Raw genomic sequence first — 23,858 nt, forward strand, 5'->3', positions numbered from 1 at the left:
TGCATATTTGGCAGATTGTCTCCTGGATAGGATAATGCATGTCACTCCAGCATATCTTGTTGAGACTATTCTAGGCATCCATTCATATTGTGTTACCTGAATCACAAAATAGGACCACATTGCTTTAGAGGGATTTCTCCTTGTAGTATAAAAATTTGATGTGTTTTGCCTTTGTTTTTTTATATTTTTTTCAGTTGTATTCTAAAATGTTAAGGATCAGGAAATTAGAAGTTATATGGAGTTAGAAGCCCAGCTTTTTTTAAAAAGGCAGCCTGAAGCTGTATTCATGTCAAGGTGTGAGTGGGTTTGTTCTAAAAACGACTCTGGTGCTCCTTTAAAAATGGCCTTTACCTCAGTCTTTTTTATAATGCAGGGTCTTACATACATTTGTGGTACAAAGAGTTGAACTGTGTGAGCTGGTAAGGTGAAGTTCAGCCTTTAAAAAAAAAGCAGAAAGTTTTTATTCTAAATAACATGTAAAATATCTTGAGTTCAAAAGCTGGTTTGAATCTTTTTGTTTCTGCTCGTGTTTCAGTAGCCTTGACAGCACACTATGTTCTGCCCACGCAGAGGATGGATGCTTCGTTGTCCTAATGTGTAGATCCTATTGCACAAGACCCATGGCAAAAACAAATGAATCACCACAGGAAGAGTTTCAAACTTAGCTGTATTTACTCCTTTGCTTACTCAGAAGTTGATGTAAGATGAACTGGGCCTCTTTTTAGAATCATGTGTATGGATATGTGTGTAATTTATAGACATAAAATATAAAAATGGTGTCCTCTAGATTTCTCATTAGCTGCTCTTACTATTGGCTGTTAGATTAACTATTAGTAAAAGTCTCTAAGGGTAAATTTGATGCTATTGTATTGGCAGTTCTGAAGGCTGGAATTCACAATAGTTTTATATGAATCACAATTTGCTTTTGTTTTGTAATTCTCTTATATTGTAGAAACATAATTGCCATGCTTTTGGCATCAGCATGATAAGCTTGGACAAGTGAAAGGACAGTTGTGATGTGTTTTACTTTATAGGTTGTGTAACAAGTCCAGAGATTTTGCTAATTTAGGTTTACACCTCAGGATGAAAGTGGTTTTACTTTCACAGCAATGCGAACTTAATAAATTGACAACATTTTGAAGAGGAAATTCAAATTCTGTATTTCAGAAGTATGAGAAAGGCTTGCTCTGTCTGTTAGACTGGTTACTCCCTCTCAGCCGTGTGGGAAGGGTGTATGCAACACTGAATCTAGTTAAAATTGCATGCTCACTTATGCTGCTCCCCTCTGCTCAGCCCTGGTGAGGCACAGCAGGAGGGTTGTGTCTAGTGCTGCCTGTCTCACTCCAAGAGAGCAGAGTGTGTCCAGCAAAGCATAGTGGAGAGGATCAAAGGTCTTGGAGCATCTGACATACAAAGAGAGGCTGAAAGAGCCAGGAGCATTCAGACTGGAGAAGGGAAGCTCAGGGCAATCTTATCTATGTGTGTAATGGCCTCATGGGGAGGTGAGTAAAGAAGACGAAGCCAGGCTCTTCTCAGTGTGCCCAGTGACAGGATGGGAGGCAATGGGCACTAACTGAAATAAGGGAAAACCTGTTTGAATACAGTAATGATTTTTTTGGGGGGGGGGGGGGGGGGGGGCGCAGGTGGGGGGTGGTTGAGCACTGGACCAGGCTGCCCAGAGGGTTTGTGACATCTCCATCCTTGGGAGATATTCAAAACATGATTGGATGCAGCACTGAGCAACCTACTGTAGCTGGTCCTCCTTTGAGTAGGGGGTTGGACCAGATGACTTCCAGAGTTCCCTTCCAACATGAATGCTTTTGTTAAATTAATCAGAAAGAAATTACTAATTGTTTATAGGTTCTCTTTACTCTTTCATCCTGACTGATGAGAATGCTGTTAACTTCTGGACACCAGTGTTACATTATGTTTAAAGGCAAGCATTATGCATCAAACAAATGCTTTTTTCCAACATGTTTGGATGGTGCACTTAAATTCTAGGGTCCTTTGATTCCTAAAAGCTGAATATATGCTTGCCTCATTGAGAGCTTCAGAAATTAGTCTGTCCAGCACACTGAAGTGCTCCGCAGGCACATGACCGTGTGCAGAGAGCACGGCAGTGTTGCACGGGTGAATTCGAGCACAGGTGTGTGTGTCTAACCTTGGGAAATTCTAGTTATTATCACCCGAGGACGTGATAAATTCCCATCCAGCAGCACTCTGCCTGTTGCTGGGTAAAGTAGGCAAGGCAGGGTTTTAGAGACTGCCAGCCCCATGATAAGTGCAAAGGGTTTTTTTTCCTACGTTCTGTTGAACTGTTTCTGCCTGCATCTGTAATTAAAATATGAAAGCTTTTAGAATTGTCTATGGATCATAAACTGCAGATGCCAAGGGCCAGATCAGAAGGTAAACAGTTAAATAAAAAGGGTAATTATTAAGGTCTATATTTCAGAACCAGCCTCTGCTGTTTCATCTTGAGCCTGCAATCAGCAGCAGCTGTGAGGGAGAGGGAATATGAACATTATTATTTTAGTGTAAAAACCTAGTTCTGAATAAACCCTTTCTTGCAGATGTGTTTCTGGGCACCAACAGAAAATCTCATTGTGAAGACTTAATACCATTTTAGTATGCAGGATTGTCATTGAGAATGCACTCTGGAAAGGAGCAATTTGCTTTAGTAAGGGTAAAGTGCTTTTCAAGCCCAATCAACAAAACAAAAGCCAAAACAGAAGTCATGGGTATAGTGTCTGAAATGCTGCACAGGACAGAAAGTTTTTTCTAAGATGGATGTTAGGTGTGTATATATCAAGAGGAATGTATATTTTTACAGTGGTGATCTTTGAAGTTCCAGTGTACACATAGAAAAGACTGGCAGCTCCAGGTGGGGATCTTTGGCAAATTAAAATTAATTTGCTTCCCACAACTCATCATGTTGTTGGGTATTCCTGTGCACCTTTGCTCAGATTTTAAAGAACATTGAGATTATTTGAGTATTTTGATGGATCTCCTTCTGGACTTGTGAACAAATAAACCTCTAGAAGTAACTTAAGATGCACTTTATTCCAGAAGAGAACTTCTGAAGTGATGCATAAAGGGTATGGGTATTATTTTGGTCTCTTATTAGATCTTTGGTCTTCAGCTATTTTTGAGACATGAGGAGGTACTAGTGATTATTCACAGGTTCTGTATGCACAGTATAGGAACAGCTTTACTTTTAAAGCAGTTGTAAACCATGCTGTAACACAGAGCCTTTCTGAAACAGTGAAGTCTAAACTTATTTTCTTAAATATATTTTAATCCATGTGATAATACTTGTGTTGATCAAAACTCCAAAGATGAAATTTGGTGGCTATGCATGGATAATGGAGATATGGGAAGGAGTGGAACAGTCAGCATGCTGTAATTTTGGTCAGTGGTTGCAGAAAGTGATGCAGGTGTGAAGATCAGGTTCAACAGAAGTGCCTCCATACCAATTTTCTATTGGAGTAATTGATGTAAGGGAAGTAAGATTAGCCTTCAACTTTTGTGTGATGTGGGCAGCATATTAAAGCACGTATTTGTGTTTCTTCCTGTTACCAAGATATTAGCAAGATAGGTGATAAACCACCAAATTAGAGCAATTTTCAGTGATGGCTGTGTATCAGCTGATTGCTGCACTGGAGTGGCACATCCCATTAGCTGTGCAGCTGTCCTCTGCTCCCTCCTGACTGAACGCTCCTCTGGTGCTGGGATCTGCCACCCCACATCTGACAGTCAAGGGTGAGGCTGGCTGGATGTTATCAATCTCTTAATCTTATGTGGATGCATTAGATCTGCTGGCCTTATTTCTTCTCCATTTCCAGTTACTTAAATTTGACATTACTGCCGAAGAATGTTTATTTTCTTTAAGGAGAAATGCTTTTGAAAAAGATTTTTTTTTTTTAAAGATGAGGTCATAAGTGAAAATAGCACTGCTCCTATTTTACTGCTGATTGTACTGATAAGCTTTATATATATATTTTCTTTGGTCATCACTGTGGTAAATTTGTTTGGATTAAAAATGAAATGATCAGTACAATCTGTAAAAGAAAAAATGACAGTTACGAGTTTGAGTCCATGAGCAAAGTCTGAGTGAAATGTTGAAGGTGGAAAAGTTTTTAACTGCTGATTCTAGAAGGTCTTTGGTTTGATTTTGAGACCAAGCTAAACTTTGATTTTAATGCTGTATCTTGTAACCACACAGCACAGCTGAAGCCTTTAAAAGTTGGTGTTATTTTACTGTAGTTATGTTGTTCTCTGCACTGCTTTTCTCTCCATGACTACTTGGAAAATTGTTGATATAAATCACTGGTCATGCAATGGAAGCAAAAATGGTACTTTCAAATGAAATTTAAATGTTTCAAAAAGGCCATTTTTTGTGGAAGCTCTGCACCTTTAAGTCACTCAGTTATAAAAGTTAGCTATATTGATTCTCAATTAGCATTTTTATGGGATATGCAGGGATATTAGCAGACCTTGAGAAAGCATGAAACAATCTCCCCCTCTTTCAGATTAGCATATAGTTAAAATCTAATTAAGGCAGTACCCATTATACAGGGTCATAATTTACAATTTAAAACAATTGCCTGGTAAAATAACTAAATATGCATTAAAAGAAACAAAAAAACCTTAGGAATTCATGACCTTTTAAAATTGTAGTAATCAATCCAGACTTGTTTTCCACTTTAATGAATCCTGGCACCTCAGGTTTAAATGCCAAATGGTGTTTCTTTTCTCTCCTGTGGGTCTAAGGACATTTGTTGTAGAAGTTAAGCAGAATGACAGCTGGTTTTGTCTGATGGGCAGAGCTCTTGATTATCCTGTTTTTACTTTCCTCCATAAGAAGTCGCTAAGTGAAATTCACTTGGCTGCAGGGTAGAGTTAATTTGTCACAGGTATTGGGCTGATGTAACAGCAGTGGAAGGCAGTAAAATAGGGAGGGAATTTTTCTACGTGGGCTCTTTTTGACTTGCAGATGTCAAACATTTTCCAGTAAAGAAGTTCCGTCTTAATCCAGTGAAATTTTAAGTAATCATGCTGTGTTGAAAAAGCATGTTCACAGCTAAATATTAGAACAAAGAGAAAATTTGAGTTTTTTTCCCTTATGTGTCTGTATTGCATAGTCAAATATTTCAGTGCTATTGAAAATAGTTTTGCTTATGAAACAGTGTATCATAAGGTCTACTATTAATAAAGTAATATTCTGAGAGGAAATAGCAAACTTGGGGGTTTGGTTGTATCCCAGATAGAAAGTCACATTTTCTTTTTCAGGATGTAAATTATTCAGGTGCTTTCCCCCTCAATTTGAGTAGTCTAATACTATGGTCAAAATTTCCTTGTGAATTTTTGCAGTTGGCACTGCACCTTTGCGAATCTCAGCATAAGGAGCTAGCAAAAGGACAAATGAACAGTAAATATGACTTCAGAATGGCATAAGACAAGGCAAATGATGTAGTTTGATACTGGCCAGTTTGATACTGGCTTGTGTTTATTTAGAACTCCAATTCACTATACTCCTCAATTAGGAAAGAAAATCTTTCTTTTCAAGAAGTATCTCAAAGAGCAAGATGTTTAGAAAGTAATCCTGGCACCAGGGTAACCTTTACAAGTTTTGGTAGCACATGAAATGTTTCCTTAAGTTTGCTTTTGTTTTTTGCTTCTTATGATCTGTGTTCTTGATGGTAATTCTGTAAGACACAACCAGAAGCTGGCATGCCTTCCCACAGCTTGATATAAATCTCCTCTGATACAAAATGAGTTGAGCTGCAGTGAACTTAAATGCTAATGCTGAAGACAGCAGGCAACCTGCTGTTTAGTATCACAAAGTTTTAACTTTGGCTTACTCCCACATCTTCCTTGTTCTAGTATGAGTTAAAATGGCACCTTACCATGGTTGTTGACAGAAAGCTGTCCTTATTTGCAAACAAAGTAGTTGCATGATCAAAAGACCTACTAATAATGAGCATTGCACAAAGTCGTGCACACCACAATGCAGGCTTCAGTCAGCTAATGAATAATCCCAGTCCTACTTAAAGATATAAAAATTATCAATTAGGTTTGACTGTATGGGTATGACATTCTGTCTTTAGAAGAAACAGTATTTTTCTCAGCCTCATAACCTATATACTGGCAGAATGTATTTGATCTATAGTACCGCATATTTTATGACATAATTATTTTCTACAATACCTACTATTCTTTTCATTAATTACCTTTAATTTTAAAATAAGGGCCTTTCTGTGATAAGGTATCACAATTTCCTCCCTTTCTCCACTATATGAACTTTCATGTAACAAACTGAATGAACTACATAACAAGGAGTCTTTCATTTAAGCCTTTCAGAGGCTTAAATGTTCTAAGTTGTTCTCATTTGCATCTAATCAGGAGAAGAAAATTTTTATATCTACCTTTTTGCTACAAGTCTGATCCTGCTAAATAGTTCTGCTTCTTAAACTTTGCAGGATGTAGATGATTTGCTGTATGTGGGAGGATTCATGAGAAATGTTTCTTAGTTGGGGCAGGTGTAGTTCATCATAGTGGGCTGCCTTGTGTCCCTTCCACCTGTGGAATGGGGGGATGTAATCCCGATCTGTCTCCACAGCATCTGAAATCCGGCACTGCCTCTGGTGAATGTCAGACCTTGTAATGGGGAAGATGAAGGGCTAAAGAAACATGAAACTCTGCCTCGTAGCCAGTGGGGTGTTTTGCAGCTCTTGGTTGGAAGCTGTCATTTCTTGGTTTACTACACAAAGCAGGTAGAGACTGACACTGAAAAATATTGCCCTTGGTCTGTATTACTTTGTTTTCTTTATCACTTGAGATTCTAATTCTTCTGTAAGACTGAAGTAATGAGGTTCTAAATCTTCCATCCCCTTTTCCCCACAGCAATTTTTCATCCACTATTTCGAAATTCCATTGTTTGGAGCCTATGAATTTATGTGGGGTTATGTGTTGGGCAGAGCCCATCATGTGATGATCATGTGCTTGAAGGGAATGTGCTCAAATCTGACCCTAAGCAGGATGAAGAAGATCCATCTCTTGTGAGAAGGAGGTTCTTTAAATGCATTGGGAATTCTGTGGTGTGCTTCTTAGTTCATTTAGAAGAGTTACTTATAACCCTGGGCTAAGCTAGTTTCAAGGCTGATTTATTTATATTTCTGTTATTTATCTGATAGGGCACTAATTTTATATTAAAATGAAATCCTTGGTTTACATCAGGAGATTGAGAAATGAAAAGTTTTGAAAGTATAATGAGACTCTCCTCCTCTGCTATTTTTTTCCTAGTTTATTTTGGTATTACATTAGTGAGCTGTATTGAGTGCTAATTTTTTTAAAAATTATTTTGATTATTGTTCGGGTTGTATTTCTCTGAAGGGGGTCCTACATCCTGTATAGCTGTAATTTTAGCTAAGGTTTTCTGACCTGTTGGTATTTGTCTCCTAGAAAAAGTCTCACCTTGGGAAAAGAAGCTTCTCCACTTGGTTCTGATTTTAATCACAGAATCTCAGAGTAAGCTAAGTTGGGAGGAACCCACAAGGATCATCTAATACAATTCTTGGCCCTGCACAGGACCTTCTCCAAGAGCCATGTCATGTGGCCAAGAGTAGCTGCTATTCTGAAATATTACAGAAAAGGTAAGAGAGTTTCTCAGTCAAAGTCTCAGTAAAGCATCCTGTGCTGTGACTGACAATGTCTTACAAATAAGAAGGAAAAGTGTTTGTGTCCTTTCATGTTGAATATATTAGTGTATTGCTATAATTTTTTTAAACCAATATGTGTTTTGTGGTTGAAATTTTAAATGTTTTAGTGTGCTGTACATATAGACAGGGTATTGGCATCACAGTTTAAACAAATTATGGTAGTTACTGTGGTTTAATAAATTGATTTGAGCAAATTGGTTTTGTTTGGGCTTTGTAGACCTACTTTCAGCATGCGGGATAAGGAGGTGCAGCTTCATGTTTTGTTGTTGCAAGCACTGGAAACTGTTTCAAGAAACTGCAGTGAGGATGTGATGAACAACAAAAAGATTGAAAGAAAAACATCTGTGCAGTTTTCTAATTGCAGATGTAAGGGTTTTGCTAATGTGTCTGTACAGATTACTAGATTGGATGGCTGGAATGGAACTGTTGTCTATGTTCATTTCCTCTTTGATGTTATCTGCAAAATGGGAGATACAGCTAACTTTTCTAGTTGTTAATAAATAATATTTGTGTTATTTCTCTGGCAATGTTCCATATTAGTTGTTAATGTTCCAATTTAGCTATTTTTAAAATAGTTTTCCTTATGTTGGAAATGATGGATACGTGATGCTTTTGAATATTCAAACAGTGGTATTTTCCTTCTATATATAACCTTTCTTTGGTCATTGGATCCTTGTTCTGAATATATTTATTTATTTTTGAGATGTTTGTAAAGAACACCTCCAGAGATTGTTAACATTTGTCAGCTCTTGGAATGACAGCTCCAGTCACTACAGACGACAAGTAATTTTCCTCTTGAAGAAAAGGGATGCTAATCTCCACCTACAGTAACATGTTTTGAGAAACATAATGCACTAAGAAAATGTACCAATTACTTGGCTGAAAATTGCTTCCCTTCTGCAAAATAGACAATCATAACATTTTTGGACTTTTTTTTACTAGTTTCATAACATAACTCCCTCTTCTACAAAGTTGGAAACATGAAGTTTTAGAGCAGACTAGTATTTTATCAGGTATGGGAGCAGCATTGTACTGTGGTGTGGCATTTCAGATTCTGAATCATGTCCAGGATCTGTAGCTGGAAAACAAATAGGATTTTATTTATTAGGAAAATTAAGTACATATATGCTCCCATGTGTTTTACTTACACAGCCAGAGGGTGATTCTTACACACACATTGTCCAGGATGGAAAGTTATTTTTTAGGTGTGGTTTCTTAACTGGCTTTCAGAAGCACATTACTGATTCTCACCTGCAAATAATGTGGAAATCATATGTATGTGCATGAATGAGTGTATATCTCAATATAATTATTGACATATACTAAGACAAAAGACTGAGGAAAATGGCAATTATCTTAATAAAGTTGCTTAATTGCATATCATGAAAATTTTAATTTACTGCAACCTATTGAAACTATCACTGACCTAATAAAGATTATACCCTTTTACTTCTATTGTTTTCTGTTTAAATTAGCAGGAGTATATTAAAGCAAACTGCTTAATTGTTGAGAAATTAGATTATTTGGGATGTAGAAGGAAAACAAAAAGATGGTAATATAAAAATTGACTCTATTTAATAAGCAGTTAGACAAAACTATGTTTTGTGCCACAGGCTTATGACATTAGCAAATGAGTCATATCAAGTCACTTTACTTGAAAAGATTTCTGATATTTCAGCTGGAAGCCATTTGCAGTTATGTCTTCTGAAAATACAGAACTCTGCTGCTTTCATTCCCAGTCTCGTGGGACTCCAATGGGGCAGAAAGGTATGCAGTAAGTGGCCTTTAAGGACAAGGAGGAATAAAGGAGAGAAAAGGCTTAATTACAGCTCATTCTGAAGGTATGTTCTTAAACTAGGACAGTGAATTTCTGAAATGTAAACAGGATACTGTGGCTGTGTCCAGCTCCTTTCCTGCTCAGTGCTCCATCCCGTCCCACCACTGTGCTTTCCTGGTGCTCAGACACACCTGTGAAAAATGTCCCTCCTGTGCCCTGCTGCCATCACTTGTGTAGCCTTGTCTCTCCACCCCCGTGTGAAACCTCACTCTGTTAGCAGCACAGGTGGGAACTGCTGCTGCCCTCTCTGAGGAAGTTGGCAAAATGAATTGCAGAGGTGGAAGGAGATCAGAAAAGTTTGGGATGAAGTTTAAGTCCTGTGCAGAGTTGCCAGAACAACAGGTTTCTGGTTCAGAGGCAACTAGGAAAAAAAGTCATGCTAGTTTAAAGGCTGGAACATCTGTTCAATGGCTTAGAAAAAGTTTAATGTTCAACTAATGGCACTAAAACTTGCTACCATTTATGTGAATGATAAAGAGTGACTCACTTCAATGTCTGAGTTTTGAGAGGGATGATTCCAGCTCGAGCTCTGCAACTACTGCACTTGAAGTCATAGCACTTTGCTGGAGAATTCCAGCAGGACAAAACCTATTTTGAGGTGTGTTGTTATGCATGGTTTTGGCATCTGACTAATCCAGTTCTATTTTTTGTTACTGGCCCTGGTCATTGCCTGTATTGGTATTGTGTACTAGTGCTTAACTCCATCATAAGAACTAAAATGTCTCAAATGTTAAAGTTTTATTTAAATCCTCTTGTACTTGGCTTGTACATGGGGAAATACACAGCCTAAGTAAAGACTTTGTGTAAGGAGGATTGTTGTATTAAATGTAAGCCTGGAAATCCAATTAACTTCTCAACTATTTGAATTTTTTTTCCAAAACCACTGATTTTTTGGTTTGATTTTTTTCCCCCCTCGCTCTGAGCGATTTTCATCATCTCTCTCTTACTTTTAAACTGGTTGTATCTTTGGAAAAGTAATAAAAGCTTATTTCCTTTGTAACTTGGTTTGTATACTCAAGGCTGTCACATTAATCTGGTGTTAGTATTAGATTTTAATAAAAGGCTCTACATAGTAAGAAGAAAGAGCCTTGCTGATATTATAGTGTATTTCGTATAATTTAATTTTTTGTTTCTAATATTTATGCTTTTGGTATATTGTGAGTGATATTGGACTTTGCCAAACATCTTTTATAAAAAAACAACCAAACAAAACCCCATATACAGGAGATGCATTGAAGCAATACTAAGACAGTGACAAAAGAGAAATTCTGAAAGGGTAGAAATCTGGAAAGTGCTTCTCGTTTGCCTGACTTTGAGATTCAGGGAATGGAAGTGAACATTAACAGTGAACTAATGTTTTTTATTAGCAATTGCATTTTGCATTAACAGTTTCAATGAAGTTTTGTGTATTTGGTGGAGTTAACATAACAGCATTTGAGAATGGATTGTGAGGGCGTGGGTGTTAGAATCCCCTTGGAAGATTTCTGTGGGGCATGTTTGTATAATTAATTACTAGAGGTGGGCTAGAGGCAATCCAGTGGCTTTCCACATGTTGATAAACAAATTAATCAGTTCAGGTTGCTTCCCACCTATGGGGCTAAGTTTTGGCTGGTCTCATGATTGAGATGACAGGTACATCTTATTGGGTGAAGCAATCAGGGAAAAGAACATGGTGAAAGAAAAGGATAGTGCTACTTCAAACAAACAGGAAATTTCCATATCCTGTTCTCTTGAAGGTAAGTAGTAATTAGTAATTCCTAATGGTTTTTGCCATTGCCTTTTTTGTTATCCATCATATAATCTCTCATGGCTTTTTTCTAAATTACAGTATTACAGTTTTAATGTTGCATTAAAGGGAAGGGAGGAACCCTTCCTCCCTTCCCAAAGAAGCAGTATCTTTATAGATAAACTTGATTTAATATGTATTATTGGGGAGGGGGAAAAACAATAAGAAATTTGGTTTTCTGTAAAATTTCCTGTGCCCACCAGTTCACAAATTTAAACCCTCCCATTACTGGTTGTTCTAATATGGCTCCTGAAGATCCTAGTTTTAACACTGCTGCGTATACTTGCCACCCCAAATTCCACTGAAGCCAATTTTTTTTCAGTACAGCACCTCTGGAAATTGAGATGAAGGTGTAAGGTAAACTTATGCCATGTGCAGAGTTACAGGCTTGTGAAACCCTGAGACTGGATACTGCAATTAGTGCAGAGGCTTTTTTCCTACTCACCAGGCTCAACCTTGATCTAGTACAGACTTACAAAAAAATGAGCTTGGGTACACACCACAGGTACCCAATAGCCTACAGGAGAGAACAATAGCCTTTGCTATGAATTCCCAATGATTCAGTTCATTATTAAGAAAATGAGGTGTGGATTTCTGTGTGTACACATCCATATGTGTACTCTGTCTAGTTGGTGTGGGGTTTATGGATGCTTGTAAAGAGTACATGTGCTTTTTCCTGTTAAAGAAAGGTTTTTGAGATACAGTGACAAGAGACTGTAAACAGCGAGAGGTGTTTATAGACATTGGTTTCTGACCTTGGGAAATTTGCTGTAATTATTTAGTAAGTGTAGTGTGCAAAGTAATGTAGGTGAAAAAAAATTCACAAAGTCATAATTAACTACAGCCTCAATAAGTTCTACATGTTTCTAAAAGTTTAATAGCAGAGATAAAGTCTAGGGCTGTGTTGCTTTTTTATTCCTCTTGGATTTTTTTTCTTTTTTTTTTTTTTAAACAGATTTAAGGTTGTTTGAGCAGGATTTCTTCAGATATGGCTTCTTGAAAGTGTCAAGGTTTAAAAACAAAACCCCAAACAACAAAACAACAAGCTCTAATTTTCTTTCCTTTTATGTTTTTTTGACAACAAGAATTGAAGACTAATTGTTTAGTTTTTCTAACATACTTTCGTAAGAATTTAAATCCAAATACAATTGAATATATTCTTGAGAGAGATTTACTTTTGAATGATGTTTTCAGTTTTGGAGGTCTCAATACTCTTTGCAAAGTGACAACTGCTGATCCGTTCCAATTTCAATGAAAAATATTTCTAGTTGCTTACATTTGAGACTGCACACCACATGTAGTTTTTTGCCTGGGAGCCTGAAAAGAAAAGTGGAATTCTTTTATGTCAGGGAGGAAGGACAGGGTAAAAGTGTCACAAATAGTTTGTGTGTCTCCTTTCTTGGAGATGAAAAACTGCTTTGGTTTTATCAGAGGAAGATCCAGCTTGGGTCAGGAGACACTGCTGCTGTTACATCCAAGATTTACTTTTGCATTTTCCAGTTGGTCTTTTGGTTTCTGGGGTTCTTATTAAAATTTAGCTTGGTAGATAAGCCAGAATGATGCTGGTTAGGATGCTTTGAGTTAGTCGTTGTTGGGATGGGAATGTGGCTTTTATCTCTTCTGGGAACTCAATATGGCAGTCAGAGTAGTGTTGTAAAAAAATGGCATAATGGCATTGAAATATGTATCTTTGGGAACATCAGGACATATTGATATCTACCTCATGATTGCTGGGCTAATGTGGGAGAGAAGAGAAAAAAGCAGCAGTCAGTTGCCCATCTTAAATTTCTAAATGCCATACAAGATATGCAAGAAATAAAGAGGAAGAACTGTCAAAGTTACACGCTATTAAAAAATCTGGTAAAGTGATTCAGGGGCTTGAATATTTATGTTGCCTTATTAACAGGAGTGACATTAGTCTGTCAAGGTTGTACATGCTCTGAGGTCCAGACTGCCACTTAATTTGAGCGTGGAAATGTATGGATAATCATTATAGGTGGAAAAGGGAATTAATGGTGATCTTCTCACGTAGCTAGCATGATTACTGTCAATGAGTAGGTGTAGAAGGAGGAAGAAAGAGATTACTGTTTTATTGGCTGATCCTGATGAATGTTATCCCATTTAGAGAAATGGATAAAATATTCCTGTTGAAGAAAACATTGACAGAGTTTTCAGTGAAGATGGTGAATTTTCAGAAAGATGGAAAAAGTAAGAGAATGGAAGAGGAGGATCAGGGAGTTGCAGACAATTTACTTAACTGAAGTTCAAGTAAAGTGCTGGAGCTTACAATCTTTGATAAAATTAAATAAAATCAACCCATACAAGGCATCTTGACTGAGGGCAACTCTTTTAAAACTAGTCTAATTTAATTTTATAGAAGTGGCAGGCCTTTTAGAGTCAGAGAGACTATAGATGAGATGCAACTTGCCTTTAACACCTGGACTTTTTTTTTGCATGCTGCACTTTTAAGCACAAAAAAAAAAAAAAAAAAGCATGGTAGATGAAACAGCTGCAAACTGAATCAACCAGTAGTTAGGAATTGTGAGGCATCTGCTATTGTGTGTCTGGAGGGTTTAGTTTGGGACTGCTCAGCATACTTCTTTACTTGGCAGGTGGCCATGAGGAGGAAACAGCAAGAAGTTTGGAGGACAGGAAGATAAATGTGCTGGAGCAACAGTCTACAAAAAGTTGGGAGAAATTTAGTAAGGACTTTTGCAGTGTGCTACCCTTTGGAGCAATTAGCTGCACAATTACAAGGTGAAGGAACCTTGCTTAGAAAATACTGACGAATAGCTTATGGTAACTGTATTGGATACAGTTACCCTAAACATGAACCCACACTGTTCTGCTGTTTAAAGATAATTTATAAATATCAATATTTATTTATAATAAATATATTAAAAATATGTATAATGCAAATAACAATATGATATCTATAATAGGATCTTGTCAGAACTTCTATGTCCTGTTTGGGGCACTGAATTTAAAGAAAAGTGGGATAAACAATGGAATCAAGAAAGTAAGAAGAGTAGAGGGAAGAAAGAGCAGTTACAAGGCCTTCGGAGAGCAGAAGAGAAAAGTTAATTTGCATTGAGAGAGATTCAGGTTAGATGTTAGTAAATTATTTTTTTGAAAGTGACTGAGGTAGGTGGCCTCATCTAACGGCTGGGGAATGTTGTGGAGATCTCTGCTGCTGGAAGCCTCAGTTAGAGAAGCTGTGTGGCTGTCTGTAGCAGAAGTGATTGGTCTTACCAGGGATTGTATGACCTCTTCAGACCTTCTTAATATGTTGTCTTGCTTTCTGGAAAGTTTTATTTGAAGGAAGAAAGAAACAACCCAAACAACCCAGAGCAAAAAAAATCCATCTATGAGTCAACCAAAAATATTGTAGAGCAGTATTCCTCAGTAATATGTGGTGTGGCCTTTTAATGTGAGATTGCTTCTGGGATTTCTCACTCATTTGTTTACCAATTACCATCATTATTCTGATCATTTTTTCCTAGCGGAATGCAGAACAAAAAGTACCGTACATCATGAACTTTCTTAAGGGAAATGTCAAAAGCGTCATTCATTTGGGAAATTTAAATGCCGAGTTCTTTCCTTGGACTTCTCTGCAGTGTGTCATACAGTGCTTTACTCTAGTCTTTCAGAAAACAATGCAACATAAAAAAAGTGCTTGAGGTGTCAGCTTTTCCATTATCTCTATTGTTACCTACATATTTTGTTTATAGGGACTTGCTGTAACACAGCACAGTACAAATATTTATTATTCAGGAAGCAGCATTTTAGCTCATTTACATGACAGGAAACATTTAAAAAAATCTTTTATGCTGATTTACTGTCAAGGCAGCAAAGCATATCACTAGTAATTTTATTGCTGTTATCTAGCTAAATATTACAGATTTTATTTATTTATTTAAATTAACTGCATAATGTTGGGATGTGTATCACTATGCCTCAAAAATCTTTTTGAGTAATTTTTATATTAGCATTCTTCCTTGGTTTGCCATTTTCAAATGGCTGTGCATTAGGTGATAAGTTACAGATTCAAAAATTTTAGATGGCACACAGAGTGGCATAAACATTTTCTGAAAAATGCATCCTTTTTACTAATCTGTTGCCTGCCTACCTAAGGAAATGAGGCATATGCCATTACTCCATCTCTATCTGTGCTCTAATAGCTAATGCATGTTTTTGCCAATTTTAAAGCAAAATCTTAAAAATGTTGAGGTTTTAGAGATTGCATGAAAATTGGTGTTGACGTGGAGTGGAAAGCCATGTTTATGCCCCCAGTGTGACAAAGAAGGGAGACTTCTGCTCTTATGACCTTTGTTTTCAGTATATGTTGTTAGAAGCCACCCAATGCATCTCTGGGGGAAAAGGGAGCAAGAGTCCTGTGCTGAGGAGCCCAGGATTAAACTTGAGTATGTGGTGCTGCAGGCAGGAGTATTTTGGGCAAGAATTGAGCAGATGCATATCAAGTGGCTTAGTTTGAAACAAGAAATGGTCTGGGTGTGGCTCTGGGCATGTTGGGTGGATATGGGCTGTTACAGTGACAGATGTCAGGAATATGAAGGAAAACTGGGGTTTGAGGGACATGGGAGACACCAGGCTAATTAGTTTAGCTATTCAAAGGACAGTTAGTTAAGGTCCTTTACTTGTTCTTCTGTTCCTGAAACTGTTCCTCCTATTGACTGAAATCCTGTCAGAGATGACCAGACGTAGACTGAAAATTAATCCAAAAAGACTTTATAATGTTCTGATTATTCTTTGGTTGAACTGAAGAAACTTCTATAATACATCAGAGAAATTTTTGTGCCCTGCATTCCATTTCCCTTCTGAAATTGTTCCAGGCCACTTAGTGTGGTTAGATAAAAGGTAGGAGAATAGAGACAAGCGGTGAAGGTAATCTGGCCCCTAAAGAGTTACAGCTGTGCTAATTATCAAGCATTAAGAACAAGCCTGCCCTTAATAGGCCACAGCTGGATTCAATTAAGAGGGGTATTATAAAAGAGCAGGTTGGCTGGTTGAGAGGAGAGATGGAGTTTGTTGCCTGTGCTGAGAAGAAGGAGTCAGTGCTGTGAGGAGCTGCCCATGAGATATCTCCAAGAAGGTATGAAACCTTTGCAGCGAGATAACAACACTGTAGCACTTCTGTGTTTGCATTTACCATTTTTTTACCCTTTCATTTAAAAAATGTTAGTCATCAGTTGCTCTTCCATAGCAAGCATTAGAGAACGCCTCGGGGGCAGGAGGGCAGGGGAAAGGTTAAGGCAAATGTTTGCAATCACTTCACTCATAGAAAAGTTCAGCCTTACAAGTCCACAGACAAAATTAAAACAAGAAATGAGGCATAACACATTACTATCTGTATCCGACATATGGTATTAGGCAGATTGCGTATCTGATCTCATTGGCCAGCTGTCATGGGATGAGTGGAGGCCCTGCTTTAGCCTCAGAACTTGATCACACTTTAAAATGAAGGAATCACTCTGCAAGTTCTAACGATGGCAAACCAGATCTATTTATAAAAGTGAATATTAAACAGACAAGAGATAACAGATGAAAGATCTTAATCAGAATGACTTATTACAAAGCATAGAACTAAAGAACTCCAAGTAGATTACAATATGACATAAAACAGTACACTGTATCAAGGTTCTTATATTAAAACTAGCAAAACAAGTAGTACTGATTAGGAGTTGAATGTAGCTTACCACCAGAGTGATGATAATGTACACAGAATTCTTCATTTAACCTCTTGGGTGTATCAGACAGGCATCCCTACTTATGGTGGTGTTCGAGGGTGCCAGGACGAGTGAAGAGATGAGAATCTTGACTCCATGTATCAGAAGGCTGATTTATTATATTATGATATTTATTATATTAAAAACACTACAGTAAAACTATACTAAAAAGAATAGAGAGAAAGGATCCATCAGAAGGTTACAAAGGACAGGAGAGGAATGAATAACAAAAGCTAGTGATGCTCAGAGTCTGACACAGCTGCATCTTTGGTTGGTTATTAAGTAGAAAGAAACAACTCAGATGGACCAATCACAGATGCACCTGTTGGTAAACAATGTCCAGACCACATTACATTTCTTTTCTGAGGCTTCTCAGCTAAAATAGGAGAAAAAATCCTAGCACAGGATTTTTCATAAAATATCATGGCTACACCTACTCAAGGGAGAAACTGCACATGTTTGCAGGAAAATGTTTGGAAGATTGCTGCTTTGTGAAAGTTTGGTGCAGTTTATAGTTCATAGTTTGTCAAGTCTGATGTTACCCCATTCACTATAACTGTGCCCAACCTGTGAGCCAGTTGCTCACCCATGTCATGATGTGGTTATCCAGCTGTAAGCTGGGCATCTTGTCCAGAAGGATACTGTGATAGACAGTATCAAAGCTTTGCTGAAGTCCAAAGAAATTACATTTGCTGGCTTTCCCAGATCAGCTAGGTGGGTTACCTTGTCATAAAAGGAAATCAGGTTTGATAGGCAAGACTTTCCCTTCATGAAGCCATTCTGGCTGTGACCAGTGTCTGGAGATGTTAATTGCCATAGTGAGGATTATGGATTCTTGCATGGTCTGCAACCCAGCTGAATCTTATGTGTGTTATAGCTGGGCGCAGAAGTGTTTTGGCCCAGGATTAAGCAAAAGCATATCAACTGGCTTAACTGAAAAAATCTTATAGTGTCAAAGCTTATATTCCTGTTTGTTCTAATTGAAAGAGTTGACTTTTTTTTTCCCTTTAAGAATAAAAGGCAAGGAGTAAGATAGGTTGTTGTTGTTAAAAATTCCTGAATAATGTAACTCATCTAGAAGGTGTTATACTTTTTAAATAATACCAGAAAATCATAAAGTCTTTTGTTTGAGAAAGGTCTGACTTTCTAGAGGTCTGGAGATGTGATCTTCATTCTGCAGGAACATCTCCATTCTATCTTCCACTTACAGTGAATTACTTGCCATATGCTCTGACTCACTTTCAGGTGTTCTCAAGGTGAATTGTGTTACAGTTGCTCTTCATAGTGCAAACTGTAATAAAAGCATGTCTTCTGAAAAATGCATAATTCATACTTATGATCTAATGATTTACATAAAATGAAGTCAAGGACCTAAGTCGTTTATCTTGAAGATGTCTGCTCTCTAAACAAATACAGGACCGTGAATAAGATGATTAGCTACCCAGGTGATGGGCAACCATGAATCCTTGAGTCCTTGACACCCTTGACTCTTGGATGACATAAACCTACATTGTTTCCTTTTCACAATGCTGATCTATATGTTGGTAACATTAAAAGATATCACTTGCACTGGCATAATAACAAATGATATAGTTGAACAGTAGTTTGAATATTGAAGGTAATTCACAGTATGACTTTGGATTGTTCAGAAATCTCATAGAATATGATAGCACTCTTGCTGTTCAACTTTGCAAATCACTGCTTTGAAACTTCACAACAAAACTGAAATCAGTAAGACATCTTATATTCTGCCACAGATCATGCTGGTGTTGCCATGAGGTTAATTAAATTGTATAAATGCAGAAGCCAAACACTAGATAAACATTATTGTTTCTACGCTGGGATGGTATGACCTCTGTTACTCTTCTCATCAAAATATCCATGAAATCTATTTCCTCATCATTCAGAATTGCTGAGACCAGGACTCCTCAAACAATATGAGAAGTCAGTAATCCAGTCATACTGGAATTCTGATTCATTGAACTCTGCCAGCCTGAAGAGACAGTGTGATATAATGAGGATTTTTATTGTTTCTCTATGTTCTAGTGTGAACTAAGCCTCAGTCAGATTCTCTTGTGCTTCTTCTATATTTTCTTCACTTGTAGGAGAAATTGTTTCTACAAAGTGCTTATACTGGGTCTCTGCTCTGAATTTGCTCCTGGAAAAGCCTTTCTTTCTCTGTTGAGTATTGAGGAGCCACAGGATGCCAGCTGCCTATGTAAGCACCTTAGCTTCAGTGGTGTGAACACCATCCCCTTTGGAAACTTGAAAAAGCTTAGTTTCTCAAGATGGGATTGTCACAAAAATCTTTTTTTTTTTGCCTGTGTGTGTGTGTGTGTGTATCTGGGCTATTTTTGTTAATATGCTTATATTTTGAAGTAGTATCTGTGCAGTATCAGTCCAGTCCTACTACAGTGTCAAAGGGATAGTAGGAGTAGAAGTACTGTTAATTATTTTCTGTTTACTGTTAAATATTGTACTGAGGAATATTGGTTAATATATATAGCTGAATGAGGTTTGTTGCAGATGGGTTAGTGCAGGCAGGAATTAACACAAAAAGCATTTGTAAAAGAGAGGGTCTGGGCATGTTGGCCAAGTTACTGCTTATATTTAGTTGCTCCAACATACCTGTAATAAAGGCTGTGGTGTTTTGAAATCTCATTTAAAACCTGTTGAGTAAAACCATGAATGACCCTTAATGGACTATTTTTAGTGCTTTAACTATCTGATAAGCCAAAGGCTGGAAGAACCTTTCAGAAACTTGTTTATCTCTGATTAAACAACAGAAAAGCTGTTACATAGAAGGGAAACTTGAAGTCAGCAGCTAAATAAATCATTGGAAAGAGCATTTGTGGCTTTATTGATATCCTGTACTCAGGGAATTTATTATGTGAGCAGTAACAATTTCCTATATGGGCCCTGAGGAACCACAATTGTTGAGAAAGCCTCAGGTTTGTTTCCAGCTATATAAAAAATCAGCAGGTGAAAGCATTTTGGACAAAGTCCAAAATAGAATGATATAGATCCCATAGGGAATTAGTCCCATGATAGTCATGTAAAGCTGCAGAATAAATCTGCTCTGTCAGTAGTGAGATACAGATGAATCCAAAAGAATAGATCATGCAGCAAATTGATACCATAATCGTGAGCACAACCCTGTCTTACAGCATCCAGCCTGGAGCACAACTTGAATAGATCATGCTGTCTTGCTTTGAGTAAACTCATAGCAAGCCTGAAGGCTATTTGCTTGAAGATCTAAGTGTACTTCAGCATTGTCTGGTTTTACTACATTTCAAGCTATTGGCCTGACCTTTAATCCTCAGTTGGTCTGTCATTCAGCATTTGAAATACCTGGATACTTGGTTCAGATTCATCTGGGGTGCTGACTTTGATCATGGATCAAAGATACAAGCACAAAACTGTTTTCATCAAAATGTTGTGGTGTATTTCAGAGATACGTAGGTAAATCAGGTATTCCAGCTTACCTGATTTTGTCAGATTGTAGAAGAAAAGTGTTGAAAGTTAATGCTCCTTCTCCAAAATGCTGTTTACCCGTTCAAATACAACTTCTTTGAACATATCCTAGTAGGTAGAGCTGGGAAAAGGCTCTTAAAGTCTAATTAAAATCTTGTAGTTTTTTAAAGCTCTACCTTTTGCCGCAGTGGGAAACTCCCAAAGTTTCTAAATTCTGAAGTTCACAAGCAAAAGTTTGACAAGCTTCTGGGACCCTGACTTGAGGGAACAAGTTCCCATGAAGTTTGGTCCTTTTCAGTTTTTTTTCTCTCTTCTTCCCAAGTTAATTAAACTGTACAAATTTTTAGGTGGTTGTATGTGGGGTAGGTTTTTTTTGTTGTGTTCATTTGTGTGTGCTGTAAATTGGGTTTTGGTCCAGTTTGGTTGGTTTTTTTCTTTTTTTTTTCTTTTCTGCAGGATCCTGCTTCTTCTGAAAATGAATAGTATTTTCCTTGGCATGCAATACTTGGGTTTATGAGAAAAACTTTAAAGCCAGTATTCTTAATTAGAAAAAAAGACTCATGAACTCTCACAAATAAGGTGACCTGACTGGAATACTGTTATCCTGTATTAACAGGTTAATATCAGCCTCTGTCAAATATGTGAAAGTTAAAGAGTTGTCAAATCAATGGCTCATGGCAGTGTGGTACTGAATTGGTGTTGCCAGCACAAAGGAGGGTCAGTATTGTACCTTAGGAGCTAGAAGGCTGCTACTCCTATCAAATGAACTGGTTTTAGCCATTGAAATGGTAGACGGTGACTGTGGCTTTGCTTTGGTATTTATAGCTTCCAGTTCACTCTGTTGGGGTAGAATTTAATGGAAAGACTACCTACAGTGAAAAGGAAGTAATGGTCTTCACTGGAAGCCAGAAAGTAAGACTTGGGAATGACTGTTCTATACTTGCCTTATTTCTTAAATTCCCTCTCCAAGTATGATCTTTTTTTCTGCTGGTTTAGATGGCCTCTTGATCTAAGAAAAGGAAAAAAAGTTGATTGGATGGTTTTTGAGGGTTTCATAATTTATGCTGGGCCTGCTATCTTGACAGAGCCTGATCTGGAATGCTGGATCTCAAAGGTGTAGGACCCTGATAAATTACAGGGACATCACTGCTGCTGCTTTTCCTGGCTGGGTTGTAACCTGCTTTGAGACTGGGCTTCCAGCCCTTTTCATCTTGGGCCCTTGGAGTATGGCCTCTGGGCTGGGTACTGATCTCTTTAACACTCAATTCTGTACTACCACTGGGACCTTGTTGGTCTGACTTTAGGATATGACCATTCTCAAGCCACAGTGTGACTGCAGTCCAGGAGCTTGTTGTTAGCAGTGAAGTCACTTTGCATGCGTTGGATAAATTGATGCAGTGCTTTTGACTGGGCAGTGTGTGCTTCCAGAGAGAGGCTGGGTGAGTCCATTATCTGTATGTCATCTAGTTCAGAAGCAGTCATTAGACATGGGGCTGGTCATATCACCCTGTCTTTCTTTCCCATTTGTGTCATAGTAGCAATTTGCTCAGATGAAATTAGTTTTATTGTTCTGGTTGCTAAGGATGAAGCTCTGAGTCAGGGAGAAATTTTCTCTCAGCCTCAGTTAGGGTCACCTTTAGTGCTGTCCAGTGTCTGTGCTCAGGTTGCAGGAGCTGTGCATCCAGAAGCTGTCTTGGAGTATACTTGGTAGCTGAGCCTCTTGGAATTCACCAATTGCTCCACCTCAGGCGTGCAGGAATGACCACAGGGTCTCCTTAGCAATTTCTCTCCATTGGAGGTTGGATAACACAGAAATTATATGAAGAAATTGAATTCAAAAGAGGAGCAAGGCAGATGTCTCCTCATCTTCAAGTGTAATATGTAGGACTCAGGCTTAGACCTACCCTCTGCATGGGCTTCCTCATATGTGTTTTCTTCTGAAGTAGAGGGTCCCTTATGGCACTGAAATAGTTATTGCTGGGTTCAGTTTGGTTGTCTTTTAAATTTTTTTTTTAATTTTTTTTTATTGTAGGGCGAGAACATCTGTAATTCAGTGGATATTTATTTGAATCTCATTGTGTTTGTGTCCTGGCTTGTAAAGTAGGCATGTATTCTATTTTGCCATCTGTTGGGGGTTGGGCAGTTTTTCTTATCTCTTTCAAGAACAATGACACTGCCAGGAAGATAATCTCCTGCTAATGGGCTATATGGTGTCCTGGCCTGTAAAATAGGCATGTATTCTTTTTTTGCCATCTGTTGGGGGTTGGCCAGTTTTTCTTATCTCTTTCAAGAACAATGACACTGCCAGGAAGATAATCTCCTGCTGATGGGCTATTGAATTACTCACTGTGGCTGGTAAGATTAGTTACATCATCCCATTGAGAGATGCTCTGCCCAGAGGGAGGAGCCAAGCATCCCAGCCACCATAAAACAAGCATTTCTGAGACCGCAGACAGCCTTCTTCGCTGGATTTCCGAGAGGAATCAGGAACCAAGGCCCAGCTGCTCCTTCACTGCATTTTCGGAAGGGATCTACACCCTTCTACAGATCGCAGCTCCAGGAGGAGCAGCCACCATTTGGCTGGACTGCTATCAGCACCCTGACTTCTCAGGGTGTCAGGTTTTTTCTCACTTTGCCAGTGGTTGTTTTGCTTGTACTAAATTACATTGTTATTTAGTTTTTTTCTTCCTAGTAAAGAACTGTTATTCCCGTTCCCATATCTTTGCCTGAGAGCCCTTTTTAATTCTGAAGTTGTGATAATTCGGAGGGAGGGGGTTTACCTTCTCCATTTCACAGGAGGCTTTTGCCTTCCTTCACAGGCTCCTGTCTTTTCAAACCAAGACAGTTTGTCAGTTATTGTGAAAAACAGAAATGTACAACAATGAGCATGAGGGCAGAATATTTTATTACCAGTTTAAGTCCTGTGCACCTCTCTCAATAATCCCTCTACTTATGTACTTTGTGGGGAAGAAGAATAAGATGAGTGTGCTTATAGTGGTATTTAGTGGTATTGGTAGAAATATTTTGGAATTTAGACAAAGAACAGTTGAAACTTAATCTGGTTTAGGCCTATATTTATTCTGCTTTGTCTTCTGTAATTAAAGGACTCTGTAAGGTTTCCCTCTGCTCTTCTCTCTCCCCAACACTTTTCTCTTTTCCTCTAGTTAATTTTCTGGGTAATTTATGTTTTTGGAAGTTTTACTTTTGAAATGGAATTACAGGTTTGGCAATACCCATTGAACATGTAATGAAAAGAAATTCTACAGTGGCTAGGTTTTGTGTTTCATTTTATGAAA

General features: G+C 37.9%; 1 long non-coding RNA gene across 8 annotated transcripts in view; it reads left to right on the forward strand.

The window, feature by feature from the left end:
• Window positions 1–23,858, forward strand: part of LOC135300400 (uncharacterized) — a 128,862-nt gene that overhangs the window by 18,950 nt on the left and 86,054 nt on the right. For 3 of the 8 annotated variants that reach the window (XR_010362289.1, XR_010362286.1, XR_010362287.1), the window contains exons 5-6: window positions 7,462–7,652; window positions 7,936–9,373. This is a non-coding gene — a long non-coding RNA (uncharacterized LOC135300400). Of the gene's footprint in view, window positions 1–7,461; window positions 7,653–7,935; window positions 9,376–9,396; window positions 10,553–23,858 lie in introns of those variants that run through there. The other 5 variants (XR_010362290.1, XR_010362292.1, XR_010362291.1 and 2 more) reach the window with 4 other exon arrangements.

This window comes from Passer domesticus, chromosome 5 (assembly GCF_036417665.1).
Source record: "Passer domesticus isolate bPasDom1 chromosome 5, bPasDom1.hap1, whole genome shotgun sequence".
NCBI classification, from domain to species: Eukaryota; Metazoa; Chordata; class Aves; order Passeriformes; family Passeridae; genus Passer; species Passer domesticus.